The 16,659-nt window shown below is 46.1% G+C and overlaps 1 protein-coding gene across 1 annotated transcript in view; it reads right to left on the bottom strand.

The window, feature by feature from the left end:
• The window catches only part of PEBP4 (phosphatidylethanolamine binding protein 4), a 1,711,365-nt gene that overhangs the window by 950,425 nt on the left and 744,281 nt on the right, over positions 1 to 16,659 (bottom strand). The gene's annotated exons all lie outside the window — the stretch shown is intronic.

Here is a 16,659-nt window from a genome sequence, read left to right as displayed (position 1 = left end):
TAAGTATGTCCTGCAAGACAAGACATGAATGCCCGAAGCTGCGAGGTGAGACACGAATGATAGAGCAGTGTCAACCGTAGTGTGCCTGGGATCAAGCTGTTTAGCTAAGCACCAGTGGCAAAAACGTAGCCACTTTCTCCTGTATTGAGCCCTCGTAGAAGGTTTTCTGGCTGCTTGGATAATGCGCATGTTGTCCTTGGACAAATTAAACTGCGCTAAAGATCTGAATTCAGGTACCAGGCCGCCAAGCTGAACGATTGTGGGGAGGGGTGCCACATCTGGTGATCGTACTGGCGAAGCAGGTCGGGAATCAACAGCAATCTGATCAGAGGAAGAATCGACAGATGCTGAAGTTCCGGAAACCAGAATCTGGCTGGCCACCAAGGAGCTATGAGGAGGAGAGTGCAGTTCGATGCATTCCTGAGTTTGCAGAGTGACCGATAAATCAGAGGCAGTGGAGGAAAAGCCTAAGTCTTCATGTTGTGCCATGGAATCTCAAGAGCGTCTCCCAGGGAGGACACCCAGAGACCGTCTCTTGATGCATACAGAGGAGGTTTCCTGTTTGTAAACATTCCAAAGAGGTCCACTTCTGGAGTGCCCCATCGGCGATAAATGGTGGAGAGAACATCTGTGTTCAATTCCCACTTCTAACTGGCTGCTAACTGGCAGCTAAGTGAGTCTGCAGTTACACTGAAGTGACCTGGAATGTGTACAGCCAGGAGCCAAATCTTGTGCTGGATGGCCCATTCCAAAATCTCAATGGCTAGGTCCACAAGGAGAGGTGACTTGGTGCCACCCTGCTTGTTGATGTAAAACACTGCCACAGAATTGTCCGTGCAAATACGGACTACCTTGTTTGTGATGGACGGTTGAAAAGCTTTGAGTGGCAGAAAAACAGCCAGGAGTTCCAGATAATTGATATGAAATGCCTGTCCTGAGGTGTCCAAAGGTCAAATACTTCGGTGTGACCGCGTCACGCCCCACCCCAGGAGGGAGGAGTCCGTGGTAACCATCACTTGTGGGCAGGGCTCCTGGAAGGAGGCCCCCACTGAAAGGTTGTCGGTCAAAGACCACCATTGTAGATCTGCCAACATGCAGGACGGAACTGGGATTATCTTGGAATCTGGATCCGAAGCCTGAGACCAAGAGCTCTGAAGAGCCAGCTGAGTAAGCCTCATCTTCAGAGATGCAAGAGGAAGGGCTAGCACGCAAGAAGCCATAAGTCCCAGAAGTCTCTGGAACCACCAAGCCGTCATGTGCGAAGACTGGAGGAAGAGCTGACAGATGGCTGATAGGTCCGCAATCCTGTCCATCGTTAGGACACCTTGGTACTGACCGTATTCCAACGGAAACCCAGGAGAATCAGGTCTTCAGAGACTGTCATGGAAGATATCCGCCAGTTCACAGACAGCCCAAGGTGGAACAGGAACTTGAGGAGAGACTGGAGATTGATCAATGCCGTTTGTGGGCAAGGACTGCGTGGGAGCCAATCGTCCAAATATTGGCATACATGAACGCCCTGCAGCCTGAGGAAAGCTGCAATGACCGACATCGTCTTCGTAAAGACACGCGGCGCTGAGCTGAGACCAAAGGGGAGTACGCAGAACTGGAAATGTTCCGCTCCCAGGGAGAACCGCAGATATTTCTGATGCAGCCTCCATATTAGGATGCATGTATGCGTCCTGAGGTTCCACCACACTGAGCCAGTTGCCCTGCCGAAGAGAGGACTTTATTTGGCAAGGCGTGATCATCTTGAATTTCTCTTGGGGAAGAGAAACATTGAACTGGGAAAGATCGAGGATAGTGTGCAGGCCAACCTGATTGGGTTTGGGCACTGTGAACAGACGGGAGTAGAAGCCTTCCCCTTGCTCCCCAAGGGGAACAGGCTCTACCGCTCTGAGGTCTAGAGGTTTCTATACCTCGGCTCTGAGGGAAGACGACCCGATGTGCTGGAAGGGAGGGTTGAAGGGTGGGGTAATGGGAGAGGGGCAAGCGAAAGCCTGCCCGAGTGATGGACAAAACCCATCGGTCTTCGGTGATGGTCTGCCACGCCTCCATATGAGACGAGATTCGTCATCCCATCGGAGTCTCGTGCGACTGACCAGATATACCATTTGGATGACTTGTTGACAGGGAGACTAACTGTCCCTGGAGAGGAGGCTGAGGGGCGAGAGAAAAACCGCCCACCCTGCCGTTGTTGCTTTCGACGGGGCCCGCCAACCGGAGCTTCAGTACGGCACGCACAGCGATCCTGAAACCACTTGAATCCAGAGAAGGACTGAGTCTGGGACCCTGACCTCTGTGTATAAGGGGCCTTAGCTGGAGCTTTCGCCAGGACCGATAAAGATCTGGTGGTTTGGGTACTCTCTTTTGCCTTTGCGAGTTCTTCGTCTGTAGAAGAATGAAACAATTCCTTGCCATCAAAATGAAGGTGCAGTACTTTGTCTTGCACTTCCTTTGCGAATGTCGTCGCGTGGAGCCACGCCTGGCGGGAGTTGTCAACCCCGAGCATAAGTAGCAAAAAATCCCAAAGGGAAAAAGGAGTTCGCATGGAAGAGTACTATATTAGTTTGAGTACTCGATTGTGAAAAATAGAGGCGAGGAAGAGAAGGAAGCCCAGACATACATATTCACATTTTCATTTTTAGTTTATTATCGTTATAAAATTGCATAATATATATAAACATCAAAACAACAATAAAATAGATGAATCAATTTAAGTATAAAATTCTTATCAAATCTCATGTCTCACTTAGCACTTTTTTTGCATTTAGTACTTTATTTCTTGGTTAACAATTTGGCACTTAGCACTTGGTTGCATTTAGCACTTTATCCAATTGTTAACTACTCATTCTCTCTACAGCAATTCCGCTTCTTGAATGAAATTTAAATATGAGACAGCGATGCTCTACCTTGAGTAAACACAAGGTTATGAATTGTGGCAACTAAACTGCGATTGAATGTATTGAGACATGAGATTTGATAAGAATTTTATACTTAAATTGATTCATCTATTTTATTGTTGTTTTGATGTTTATATATATTATGCAATTTTATAACGATAATAAACTAAAAATGAAAATGTGAATATGTATGTCTGGGCTTCCTTCTCTTCCTCGCCTCTATTTTTCACAATCGAGTACTCAAACTAATATAGTACTCTTCCATGCGAACTCCTTTTTCCCTTTGGGATTTTTTGCTACTTTGTTGTTCCCCAGTTCCATGGTTTAGGGGTTACCCATCCGGTGTGATACAACCCCGAGCATAAGGCCTCGAGCTGAGGTATCTACATGGTGTGCCGTAGCTTCCAGTAGATCCTGTGCCAACACTCTGGCGTCCGACAAACTGGCTTTAAAGTCGTCTAGCCTATCCGCAGGAATTCACTCCTGGAAATCGGCAAGTTCTTTCCACAGCCTCAAATTGGCTGCAGCCAGGACTCAGTGTTAGCTTGACGAAGTTGGAGCGCCGAATTGGCGAAGACTTTCTTGCCCAAAGCGTCCAGGAGCTTATCCTCTTTGGATAGGATTTGGGCCGCTGCCATTGAAGATGCAGAGGCCGGCTTGGACTGGAGGGTGGCCGCTGCCACCACCGTTGAGGAAGGGAGCGGACAAGCCGATAAGGCTTTCTCCTCAGAGGCGTGAAGCTTGTATCGAGCATCAATCCTCTTGTTGAGGTGCAGCCCGGTATGGGGTTTACCCTAGACCTTACTGGCCTCAGCTAAGACGGCCTTCTGGAGGACCCGGCCAGTGCGCTCCTGAGTGACAGGGTAAAGGCTTCAGAAAGCACCCCCTCCTGAGAAGTGGGGGCCTCGGGTACTGGAATATCAAGGAGGGCCATCATATCCAGCACCCGGTCATGGAATGCTCTCAACGAGCGGGGCTGCTCATCGCTATCCTGATCTACTTGAGACTCATCCAACGAGGCGGGAACAGAAGACTGGTCCACCTTTTGTCCCGGTCTGCCAGTGCCTTCTCTATAGGAGACAGCGGCGGCAGAGGAGGGAGAGATGGAGGAGTTCCAGAAGGAAGCAGTGGAGGAAGTGGCACCACCGGGACCTGCATTGGAACAGCCGGGGTAGAAGGTGGGACAGGAGGTTCAGGGTACATTTCCCTGAAAAGACCTTTGAAATACGCCTTCATAGGGTCAGAGTGCATGAGCATCTGAAACTTCCCAAAAAACTCATCCTCAGCCAAAGGTTTTGGCACTGGTACAGGAAGAGGCCGCTTGTGAGTGGTATTCCCCCATAAACACAAGGAAGATGGTTGCCAGGAGCTAGTGCGTCCAGCCCTGACTGCACGGAGAAAAGGACTGAAGGGCGATGCGTGGGGCGGACGGAGCTCAGGAGGGCGGGGTTACTGCCATGAGCATTACCCCGCGTAAAAATAAAAGAAGGACAAACATTCTACATTTTTTGATGCTTTTTAGAAAAGTGCTCCGGTCCCGTCCCGAAGGACGGAATGTCCCACAAGTATGGAGGAAAGGGGACGGGAGGAAGGAGTATATACATTGCTTTGGTAAGCCCACACATCCTGTTCTGCTTTCCTGACATTTTCTGTGAGCAGTGATATCTTTTTCCATTATGGCTTTTTAAAACCGTTTTTATTTGCAAACACATGCGCAGTCTGTTTTTGCTTCTTCCACTGTTTAAAAATCCTGTTTTCCATGTCACAGGATTCTTTGATTCCTCCTTCTTTCGTGAATTAAACTGCTGCTTGTCCATTGATAATTCTAGGTAGGCCCCTTTCCCCATGGTTGTTTAATTTTTCATGAACAACAAAAGAAAAAAAAACAGGCCGTTTTTGTTGCAGTGTTCAAATTCCTGCCATTCATGTGACACGGAAAGCAAAAGCCAGGCTGTTTTTGGTTGCAATGTTTAAATGGCTGCTATTCATGTGAAAGGGACTTCTGTTTGGGGCCTTTAAATGCACCCCACAAACTGCACATTGAATGTATCCGTGATCAGTATGCCTAAATAAATATATTAGTGTACAACCTCAATTTGTTTATTATCTATCCACCATTTAAGTTTATCTCTCGCCTTCTTTTTATGGCGGCACACCATTATATTAATCTTGTTAATGTTGATTATGAGGTTACATTTGTAGGCCTAATGGTGTACTGTCCAATAGTACTGTATCATCCGCATAAGCAAGTCATGGTACATGATGGCTATTGATTTTCAGGGGGGAAGCTGCAAGCATTCTTCAAAGTGAATCCCATATCCAATACATATATATTATACAGTGTAGGCGCCAATGGGCATCCTTGCTTCAAACCATAATTAGTGTTCATTTTCTCACTAAGGTTACCCTCTTGACTGAGCCGAATTTGCATAACTGTATCAACATACACTTCTTGTATGAAGTATAATATGATCGGACTAAGTTCCCAATTTCTCAATTTGGACCCTAGTAAATTTCTATCAACTGTATTGAATGCCCCCTTAAAATCAATAAAACACATATGTATTGCACCATCCTGTCTTGTCAAAGCATTGCGAATTAGATATCATTCAATGATCTACCCATTCCCAGTCTAAAGCCAGTTTGCTGTTCAGATAAAATATATATTTGTTATCCATATAGTTAGCTCAGCCAATAATATTTGTGCAAACATTTTTGAACAGACATTCGACATAGCAAGTAGCCTGTAATTGCTTAGGTTATCTCTGGCTCCCTTTTTAAAGACTGGAACCAAAATTGATGCTTTCCAGCTCACCGGAATCAGGCCAGTGTAAAGAACATTGGTAAACAGACCTCAGAGTATCCTCGCCCACTATATAGGGTTATGTTTATATATGTTATTGGAGATCCAGTCAGTACCAGGTGCCTTTGATGGTTTCAGATTCAACATAGCTTTTTCTATATCCTCTATATTGGGGATTAGATATTCAATGTCCACAATTTCCCAAACTGGTGTTTGCCCTCCATCTGGCATCCTGTCTTTGTGATGTAGTTTCTTTATATACAAGGACCATCTATTCTCTGCAATAACAGTAACTCCCTTTTTGCCCATATCCCCATCTATATCCTGGTATCTGTAGAAATCCCAGAATGTTTGTGCATCAGCATTTCTCAGAGAATTTCGCAGAGAGGACTATTTCCTTGAGAATTCCAATGCTTTATGCCTCTTTAGAAAATGTGTATACTTAATCTTAAACCTTGCAATCCTGTGCTTTAATACATCTTGTCTGAGGTATTTCTTTTCAGGGCTTTTATTCCTTTATATTGATACTGCTTTCCATTATGAATCACAATGTCAAAAGTTTTTTTTGTACTTATTAGGATTCTCGAGGATTGCCCTCTGCCGCCCCTGTGAGTCTCTACATAATATCTGGCTTTTGTGGACAGTTCTTCAAAAACATTTACCTGTAAATGTCAATCCTCTCACAAATTAGTGAAGAGATTGTCAAAAAACATCAAATATCTTTCCATATTACCATTGGACCAATGTATTCTGTTTCCTGCATGATTCAGGGCACAATCTCCCTCCATCTTCTCTTTTGGTCTAAATTCCCAAATTATTGAGAATATCTTTACAACATGGTCACTAACCAGATAGGGAAGAATACATAATCTATCCATGAAGTCTTGTCCCCACAGGACCATGTATATTTAGTATTTTCTGTCCTTCACAAACAGCTGCAACACATTATTTGTGGTTATAAACAATAACAAGACCCCATGCTGACACTAATGTACAACCTAGGTGACGGCTGGAAGCTGGTGTCCAGGCTATATGGCCAACTGATCGATAAGCCTAATCCAAAAAGCGAAGCATTGAAGACAAAATGGGAAACTGCTCTTGGGAGGGACATAACAGAGAAGGAGTGGGAGAGGATACTGATGTACCCCTGAGAAGTGTCTAGAAACGCCCGATTTCCGCTGATCCAGCTAAATGTCTTATACCGCACTTATATGACACCAAATAGGGTAGCCAAATTCAGCAATAACGCAAACCCACTGTGCCCTTGGTGCAATATGGGGGAGGCCGGGTTGATACACATGTTCTGGGGATGCGGGTGGGTGCAGCAGTTCTGGGCTTGGATAGAACAGGCCTGTAGAAATGAATGGACGCCGAAGGAGTGCCTGCTGGGCGCTTACCCCAGAATAAACAAATTCAGACATGTGGTCAAATTTATGGATCTGGTGTGCATACTGGCCAAGAGATCTATTGCGATGGCATGGAAGTCAGCGGGGGGCTCACAATATGTGAGATGGCACAGGGAATTTGAGCACAGGGCAGAAGCAGAAACCAAGGTGTGGGGTGAATGGGTATCCAGGTCGGAGGAAGGCGTGAGCGAGGCATACGAGGCCTGGAAAACATTAGTTTGGAACATGTTTCACCCATCTCATGACAAAACCCCTTGAAGGCAGATACGAAATACCTGAGTGGATAATTATGACACTAGTATGAACAATATGAGAGTAGTGCTGCCCTGGAAACTACACCTCGCCCAAAAGTAATGTCTGCGTTGAAAGAACCCCCTCGCAATCGTGTAAGTAAGCGACGTTGGAAACAGCTCACAAAACTCACAAAACAGTTAAATGTTTGTTAATGTGTTGTTTTGTTGTTTATAACCAATCATTATATACTGGTATGGATAAATACAGCTAAACACGATACACTGTACAATTGCAATTTTATAAATGCCAATCAAAATATTTCAAAATAAATTAGCAATGACCAGGGATCGTTGATTATAGATACCTCCTCCAAAAACTGTAGCCAGATGGCTCCATGATGATTAATAAGAGGCCCACTTGATGTATTTGAATACAACTTTAATCCACCCATCCAAGAGAAATTCAAATCCCCAACTATCAGAAACATAGCTTACGAACTAGTGCATGTCCATTCATCAATGATCTTTTCCAATACCTCTATCACCGTGGTTGTGTGAATATCATTTGGTGGATTATAAACATTAATCACAATACTCTGAGGATAGTATTCTCTTGTTTACACACCAATATACCAGCAAGTATATTGGGATCAGTGTTATATGCGGTTAATTCTTATAGATAAAATTTACTTCGTGCACCCAAAATCAATCCACCATAAGGCCTACCTAATTCTTTCCTTAGAGCCTTTCTCTGTAGGATAGAATAACCATCCAAAGCAAAATCGTGGGTCATACATGTTTCCTGTAATGTAAATACATATGCGTCCAATAAAAACCTATATCGCTGAAGCAAAAGAATGGAACCCTCTCGTGTTCCATGATATTAATTCCAACATATGCAGACTTGGTATATCCTGTCAGTCCACAGCTTCAGGATTCTCCCTAAAGTCTGAGGTACCTGTCGGATACTCAATATTCACACCAGTTTCTGTTAGACCATCAATGATCTTCTGTATTAAGCCTATCACCTCCAACTCTTTGTCATTTGTATTCTTCTTTTTTCCTTATGCCTCTTATGCCCTTTATTGTCTATCCATGTTTCCAAAGATCTCTGCTATACATCCTTATTCTGATTCTTCCTTTCAGTAGGTTTGCCCCTCTTTTTCTTAGCTTCTTTTTATATTAAAGTGAAACTATCCCTATTTTCAGTACATTGTATTCTGGCCCCAGAGCTATCAGCTAATGAGAGGTCATCATGTTTTTTATAGTTCCCATTTTCCTTTCCTTTTGCATATTTATCTGTTTCCTTCTATAGCGTTTGCATGGATATTTATGAGCATTCTTATTCTTTTTCTCTTTTTTCAACCGGCAACTTCCCAGCCACACCTAGCGGGACAAGACTCTCATCATGTGTTGCGAGAATTTAATCATTTGCATCCAACATAGAAGTGGATACATCTCCTACCTTTTCAACATCACTATGAACCCTATCAACAGGGATCACCTTTTCATCATTACACACCACAGAAAACAGTATCGCATCCACAAGTTTGACTACTCCCTCCTTTACACCTGTTGTTCCTTATAAATAACATTACACAGAGAGCTTTTAATATTTTTACATATACAGGGTTCGGTGAATCCTCTTCGTCAGAAGAATCTGACAAAGAAGTTGAGACTTCATGAATTGGGGAAGATGCATACGCTGTAGCTGCAATTTTATTTAAATACAGAGACCTTTCCAAGTTTGTCACTAATAATTGGGATGCTGAGGGATTTTCAGAGTATATTCCTGTCTCGTTCTCCAAATTAGGTCTAGCCGCATTTATTTTTAGATTAATGACCTTATACAACAGAGAACTGTTATCAATCGGTGCAGAGTCCATCAAGTCAGGTATATCTTCCACATTCGCGACTTGTTGGACCTCAATCACCCTTAGATTGGCTGCCTGATGGTTAAATGGTTTTAAATATGCTGTATTTTTTTCTGTTGCTTTATTGGCATCACCAGGTTTCTCCAGCACAGCCTCAATAACCCCCAATGTACTGCTTTCAGGCAAAATCTTACTACATTTTCTTTTATGTTTGATAATTACTTTGTTGATTCTACGTGCCCTCTGGTGCGTTTAACTGCCATTTTTGCTCTACTACGCAGCTGGTATTTTTTTGGAACAGGAGGCTTTACCAGATGGTCCTTAGGTAGTAGTAAGCAATAGTACACACTACAATTAGTAGAGAAAATCTCCCCACTCCTATGGCAAGCCACAAAGAAAACCATACCACCCACTACCCAAATCGCTAAACAGCCACACAGCACTCGTCGGGTACTCCACGGTGCGCGTGCTGGTGTGCTTGGTCTGGCTTTTTTTTTAACACTCCTGGCCTGGAGGGAGCATGGTCACCAATGTATATAGTAGAAAGTCTGTAAAGCTGATGCACATCTATGTATGACAAACGAAAAAGTATGGTAATATTAGTCCACACTTCCGTTCTCGTCAGGATACAGGAGTTGTAGAATGTTTATGTCCAATATACAATACTTGCCAAAGCGTGGACAAAGTATGCAGAGTTCCAGCAAAGTATGACACAGTCACACAGTACTCATCAGACACTCCTCGGTGCACGCGCGCTGGTGCGCGTAGCCTGGCTTTTTTTTAACACTCCTGGCCCGGAGGGGATGTAGCTACCAATGAATATAGTAGAAAGTCTGTAAAGCAGATATGAATCAAAGAGCGGACAAAGTAAGCAGATTTCCAGCGAAGTATGACACAGCCACACAGTACTCGCCGTGCACTCCTTGGTGAGATTGCTGGCCTGGCTTTTTTTTAACACTCCTGGCCCGGAGGTGGCTTGACCACCAATGGATATAGTAGAAAGTCCCTTCTCAGATCACCAGTGAGTACAGAGTATAACCAAGGGATGAGTCGAAAAGGTAGCAGGTAGATGAGCCAAATGGGACAGCATAATACCGTTGGGAAGTAGTAAACTCCTGAATTTTACTGGCTTAGTTTTGCATGAACAATCTTTTCTGCAGAGTCAAGTTGGTACCATCTTGTTTTTTCTGTGCATGCAAAGGGGGCGCAGGGATGTTCATCATGTGTACACCTCTAACAAATTTCTCTTTCAGAGCATCATGTAGATGTATAGTGCTGTCTCAGGGGGTTCGCAGCTACCTCAATAACTAGTAGCTGATAGTACCTGACAGCGATCTCGAAATTTGCTGTGGAATATCCACACATGAACCTTCAGATTTTTACATCCTACTTACCTGTATTTATTGTGCTATGTCATTACTGTTGCTCATTCAGGGGTCTAACCCAATTCTAATGGGTGTGCCCAGGCTCGGACTGGCCTATGGGCAATAGGACAAGGCCCAAGCCAAAAACACAAAATTGTAGAGTGGGGCATTTTTTTTTGGTCAAAGCTGCCCACGTTTTGGGCCAATGTGGGACAATTTGATGAGTTACTCCACAATGCGTCTAGTAGTTTGGACATTGTTGCTGAATAATTATTCTTTAAATTGCAGAATTTGCATTACATTTGATCAAAAAACTCTCTCTTGGGTAGTATTCAAACAGTCTGTCACAAAACGAATTAATTGCCATTTGAAACTGTTGGCCACTTTTTCTCTGGTGCCAGAGACGATTGTATGCCCCAGTACCACCCTGCCATGGTACTCAGGGTCTGAATGATCTTTGTATTTGCTGTGCTATCCAATACCTCTGGACTCATAGGGTCGGACTCCACAGTCCCTGGAGACTCTCAGGAGTCTGACCACCATGACTACGTATTTGCTGTGCCATCTCCTGACCTGTGGACCCTCACCGAACCCAATCTTCAGTCTTTCTATTTGCTGCTTCATGTCCATATCTGGGAATAATGGCCTGACCTCAGTACACGGATTTCCTTTGCTTTCACCAAACCTGTTAACACTCAGTATCTGACCTGGGCTTTTAATTGTACTCTGCAAACTGGTACCTGAATAGATTTAATTCAACTGACGTGAACCAAAACTACTAACAAAGCAGCTCCTTCGTTGAAAAAAGCCGCACAAATCCTAGTTCGGTGTGCTTCTTTCTGCATACATCACCACAGAATAAATCTCAAAATATAAATAAGTCTTGTCATTTTAGAACGCATTCTAAAAGATCTGCATTGACCTCATTTTTTTTTTAATGTAGAAGGATGCCTCCTGTTCTGATTTTCTGGGTGCAAAAAGGAATGCCCTGAATACTTGCAGGTAATATTCATTTCTCCTTGTCCAACTCTTCCTCGTCACAATACTTACTTTTGAAAGTGATCTGCCTACGGCCAGGAATCTATTTCATAAAGATGATTCCTGCCAACTCTCCCCCACACTAAAGATTAGCAGTAAGTAATCATGGCGTTAACGCCAAGTCCTTCTTCTTTGTATGTATGTAATTTATGGAGCACAAATCTTGCTGGGAAGCAACAGGATGCTGTACCAAGCCGTGGGCTCACATGTAGGATGTGTAGGCAGCAGAGGAGCTGGTAAGGGCAGGAGAGGGTGGCTCTGGGGGTGGTGGTGGGGGGTTGAGTGGAGTGATCAGCAATTGGAAAGTGTTTTTAGCAGGTTTTTCAAGTTCTTCCTGAAGTGTAACATGGAGAGGGACACTCTTGTCTGCGTGGTAGTGTTTCAAAGATAAACCGTGGTAGAGTGTTTCAAAGATAAACTGGGTAGCACGAAAAGGCCTGTTTCCAAGTTTATTCTCCCTTGTTGTGACTTCTGGTGGTGCTTTGGACTCCAGAGATTCTCTGCCAGTTATAGTGGTGTCTTGAACATGATGTCGGCTTGAAGGGGTAGCAAGCTCAGCTCCTTGATGCTGGCGGTGATGTGACTGTTTTTTTTATTCTGTAGTTGTTTATTTATAGAGCACTTATACACAGGTAAAGTGCTTTAAAGCGCTTCAAGGCGGAACGGGAAGAGGGGAATACAGAGTCATTCTTAGGCCTTGAAATTTCCGAATGATCTTGCAAAAAAGACTAGCATACTTGGCCTGATGGCCTTACTACAAGTGCAGGTGTAAGACAAAAAGGAAGGAGCGATGAGGGAGAAGAACATACAGTTTCTAAGCTACCATACTCGCCAACAACGTTTCAGATAGTGCAAGTGCGAGACAGATGGTAAAGCGATAAGGGGAGATAGTGGGGAGGACATACAGAAACAAGAAAAACTACTGTACTAAGGCTGGTGGACCAGGCCAGTACATTCTAGGTAACATAAGTGCCAGACAATAAATGAAAGGGTGGGGGCAATGGAACAAGTGTGCCCAGTCCAAGGTCCTGTGTTAAGTGCCAAGAGTTTACCATTCTCAGGGAATGCGTAAAGAAGTGCAGAAGTGGTGGGTGGAGAGCAGAGGCCTCGGGGCAAGTGCGTGGACTGGCGGGGGAGCCTGAGACCTGTGAGGTTCTGGAGGTGCAGCAGGCGACCAGTCAGCAAACAGAGCTGAGTTAGGGAGAGATGGAGGAGGGCAGTAGGCAAGAATAGGGAGGTTAAATAGGGAGAGGGAGAGAGGAGGAAGAGAAGAGGAAGGTCTTGAGGAGTTTCTGGAACTTAAGGTGTTCAGGCTCAAGACGGAGAGAGGCAGGGAGGCTGTCCCAGAAGGAAGCACCTGCAGAGGAAAGAGATCTATCTCCAAATCTGTTTTGAAAATCGGCTCACCAGGAGAGAGTTGGAGGCGGATGAGCTGAGGTATCTAGAGGGAGAGTATTTAGGAGAGAGAGTTGTAGGAAGTGCAGGCCCTGGCCCCAGAAGGCCTTGTGGACTATGCTGAGGGTCTTGAACTAGATTCTTGTGGTTCTGTTCTGGATGAGTTGTAGAGGTCGGAGAGTGGAAGTAGGAAGATTGAGAAAGAGACTGTTGTAATAGTCCAGGCTAGAGAGAACAAGGGCTATGGAGACAGTAAGCCTCTGGGGGAAGGTGAAAAAGGGTCAAATTCCTCTGAGGAGGTGCAGCTGGTAGTGGGATTTTTTAGAGATGTTCGAGATGTGAGAGGAGAAGGAGAGAGTAGAATCGAAGATGACCCCTAGATTTGTTGCATCACTAGTGAGTGAGGGTGCAGGGCCAAGGAAGGCTGGCTATAGTGACAGTGGGAAAGCGGGTGCCGGGAGCCCAATGAGGACGATTTCTGTCTTGCTGGCATTGAGACAGAGATAGAGATCGTTTGCATCACACCAGGACTGAATTGTGGACAGACAGTCGGGGATGAGCGAGGAGGAGGAGGCCGAGATTAGCCTGAAAGAGAGCTGTGTGTCATACGCATAACACTGAAAGTTGGAGGTGAAGGCAGAGATCATGCAGGTGAGAGGGGCCATCTAGACATTTAAGAACCAAGGGGATAGGTTAGACTCCCTGAGGGACACCACAAGTAGAGAGAGTGATAGCAGAGAGATAAGACCCCAGTTCCACCTGGGAAGGACTGTCAGAGAGAAAGGAGGCAAGCCATGCCAGGGCCTGATCTGTGATCCCCAGGGTGTCACAGAGGTGAGAAATCAGGATGTTGTGGTTTACTGTGTCGAAAGCAGAGGAGAGGTCAAGAAGAATGAGGACAGAGAGAGAGAGAGTTAAAGTCAAGATTTGGGATCAGGTATTTACAGGTGTTCAGAAGAGCAGTTTCCCTGCCGCTGGATGCTCGAAGCCAGACTGATGGTCATGGAGACAACCAACAGATTCTGTGTGCAGGGTAAGCTGAGGGATAGCGAACTTCTCAAGTTTTCCCAGGAAGGGAGTGATAGAGATCGGTCGGTAGTTTGCCGGAATGGATGAGTCGGCAGAAGGTTTTTTGAGAAGAGGGTGCAGAAGAGAGTGCTTGAGAGAAGTGGGCAAAACTCTGGTGGCGAAGGAGAGGTTGCAGAGGTCTGGCAGGGCTGGTGGGAGAGTGTCAATGTTATCCTTGATGGCCTTCGAAGGGCAGGGGGCCACCAGTTTAGAAGAGGCTTTCATAGACCGGACTTGTCTAGAGACCTCCTCAGGTGTCACTGGCGAGAGGGAGGATAGAGGATGGGAAGGGGAGAGGGAGGCTGAGGGAAACCCAAGCGATGTTGTTGCAAGAATGGGTGCAGAGGCGAGATTGGTCAGAATGTCCTGTGTTTTGGCGGTGAAGTGAGCAGCCAGGGCCGAGCAAAGGGCCTGGGTGGCTGCAGTAGGGTTGGCCAGTTCCTTGCAGACTTTGAAAGGTTTGGCCGTGTTGTTAAATGCCGCTAAAATGCGGGCTTGAATATGGACTCTCATTTTGGATCGTATGAGGATTCAGTATTGCCTTTGTAGAAGGCTGCATGCCAGTTTGTTACAGGGTAGATCTGAGGATCTCCATTTACGTTCTGCTGCTCTGCACTTGCGTTTAAGGGCAGCCAGATCCGAGTCGTATCAATAGTTGCACTTTTTGGCAGGCTTCAGACGGACCCTCATGACAGGGGCAAGAATGTCGAGAGTGTTGGAGATGGAAAGGTGAAGGTTGGTGACGGCTGTGTCAGGGTGGGAGTAAGCCGCAGGTGTCTAATGAGGTGAGTATGTGGAGGCAAGGAAGACCTTGAAGAAGGTCGGTGGTGCAGTGTGTGCCAGTGCTAAAGGAGTAGAGAGCTTCAGGTGTGAAGAGAGAAGAGAGTGATCAGTCCAGGAGAATGAGGTAGTGAGAGGGATAGAGAGAGGGATGTCAGTTGAGATGAGAGCATTCAAGGTATGGCCTGTGGTGTGTGTAGGCCAGGGGGTAGAATGGAGAGGAAAAGAGTCACATAGGTTGCGGAAAGGTCCTGAAAGATCAGGAGCGTCAAGGTATGTGTCAAAATCCCACAGCGGGAGGCGCTGGGAAGAGGAGGAAAGGAGAGCAGAGGCCAGGTCCGCCAATTCTGAGAGGAAGAGGGTAGACTGCCCAGGCGGCCGATAGATGGTGGCCGGAGTAAGAGAGGAGAAAGGAGAGAGAAAGAGAGCCTGCAGACCAGGCATTCAGAGGAGGAGTAGGCCTGAGTGGGAACAGAAACAGGGATCCGCTCAGGAAAGATGAGGGCTACTCCACCTCCTGGCCTGTTGGGGCTGGGCTCTGAAAGGATCATGTAGCCTTCAGGGAGAAGTGTGTGGAAACTCGTGACAGATCTGTCCTTAAACCATACCTCAGTGAGGGCAAGAACATCAAGATCCATAAGTTCAAGGAGGTGGCAGATGTCAGAGGAGTGTTTGATGGCAGAGCGAGTGTTAAGAGTGGCAACATGGAGCCAGTTGGCATTTTTGAGAGACTTATGGGGGGTTACAGGGAACAGAAGTCCCACCGGTAAGAGTGCCTGGGAGATCAAGGTAGGAGGCGGTAGAGGACCAGAAGATGGCAAGGATGTCAGTGAGGAGAGTGCAGGCAAGGGAGCCAGACAGGTTGTAGACAGCAGAGGAGCCGTGGTGAGAGTGGCTATGCAGTCAGAAGGAGGCGAGGGAACCAGGGAGGGTGTGGAAGCAGATCGCAAGGGAGCCAGTGAGGAGGAAGGATGAAAGATGATAAGCCGAGGGAGGAGCCTATTAAAAGGTAAGAGGTTGAATTGAGGCCCTTGTACCAGGATGGTACCATTCCAATAGACATTTATGATGACCCTGCAGGTAGCGGAGAGGGCAAGAAGGACCTCCCAGTGTGTGCCCCAATGTATGTGTGAGGAGGAGTAAGGAGAGAGCAGAGCAACTGTCTGATGAATTGTCCTGCAACGTGCTGGACAGCTTTCAGAGTGGCTGAATTGGCATCTAGGACTCTGTTAGAACACCTACCTGGGGGATGAGTCGGAGGGGTCCTTTAGGGTGGAGTCGAGCTTGGCAATTGTATCCCTGTTTCTAGATGTGGAGGAGAGGCACCTTTGCGGGTTCGCCATCTCCTGGAAGGCCGTCTCGCGTTAAGCGAGCAGGTACACAGGCATTTGGGACGCGGGTCGCCGGAGAGCGAACTTATGTTTCAAGCCTCGTTCTCGCGGTGGCTCCACTTCCGCGCATGCACAGGGTTACATTGCGGTCCAAGCCTCACTTCTGTGCCAGTCCTCAATATAAGCGAGCTGGTCCCGTCACTCGCTGCGTCTCAATGCAGTTTGGTTCTGCCTTCCCGCTTCGCTCACTGTATTGACAGTTTTTTGTCAACTTCCTCACCAGCCTCTTTGCTCAGCCGGTATCCTTGGTCCTTGTACTCAGCTCTTGCCTCTTGGGACCACTTCCTGCTCCTGTTCAGTCCTGGTGGGCTCTTATCTCCTGTTCCCCCTCCTTGGAACCCTCTCCAGTTTCCTGTCCTAGTTGGTCCTGTTTACCTCCTTGCCTGCCTGCCTTGTCTTCCTCC

The sequence above is a fragment of the Ambystoma mexicanum genome, chromosome 10, assembly GCF_040938575.1.
Source record: "Ambystoma mexicanum isolate Mex_15411 chromosome 10, UKY_AmexF1_1, whole genome shotgun sequence".
NCBI lineage: Eukaryota > Metazoa > Chordata > Amphibia > Caudata > Ambystomatidae > Ambystoma > Ambystoma mexicanum.
This window is presented reverse-complemented; position numbering and strand designations above follow the sequence as displayed.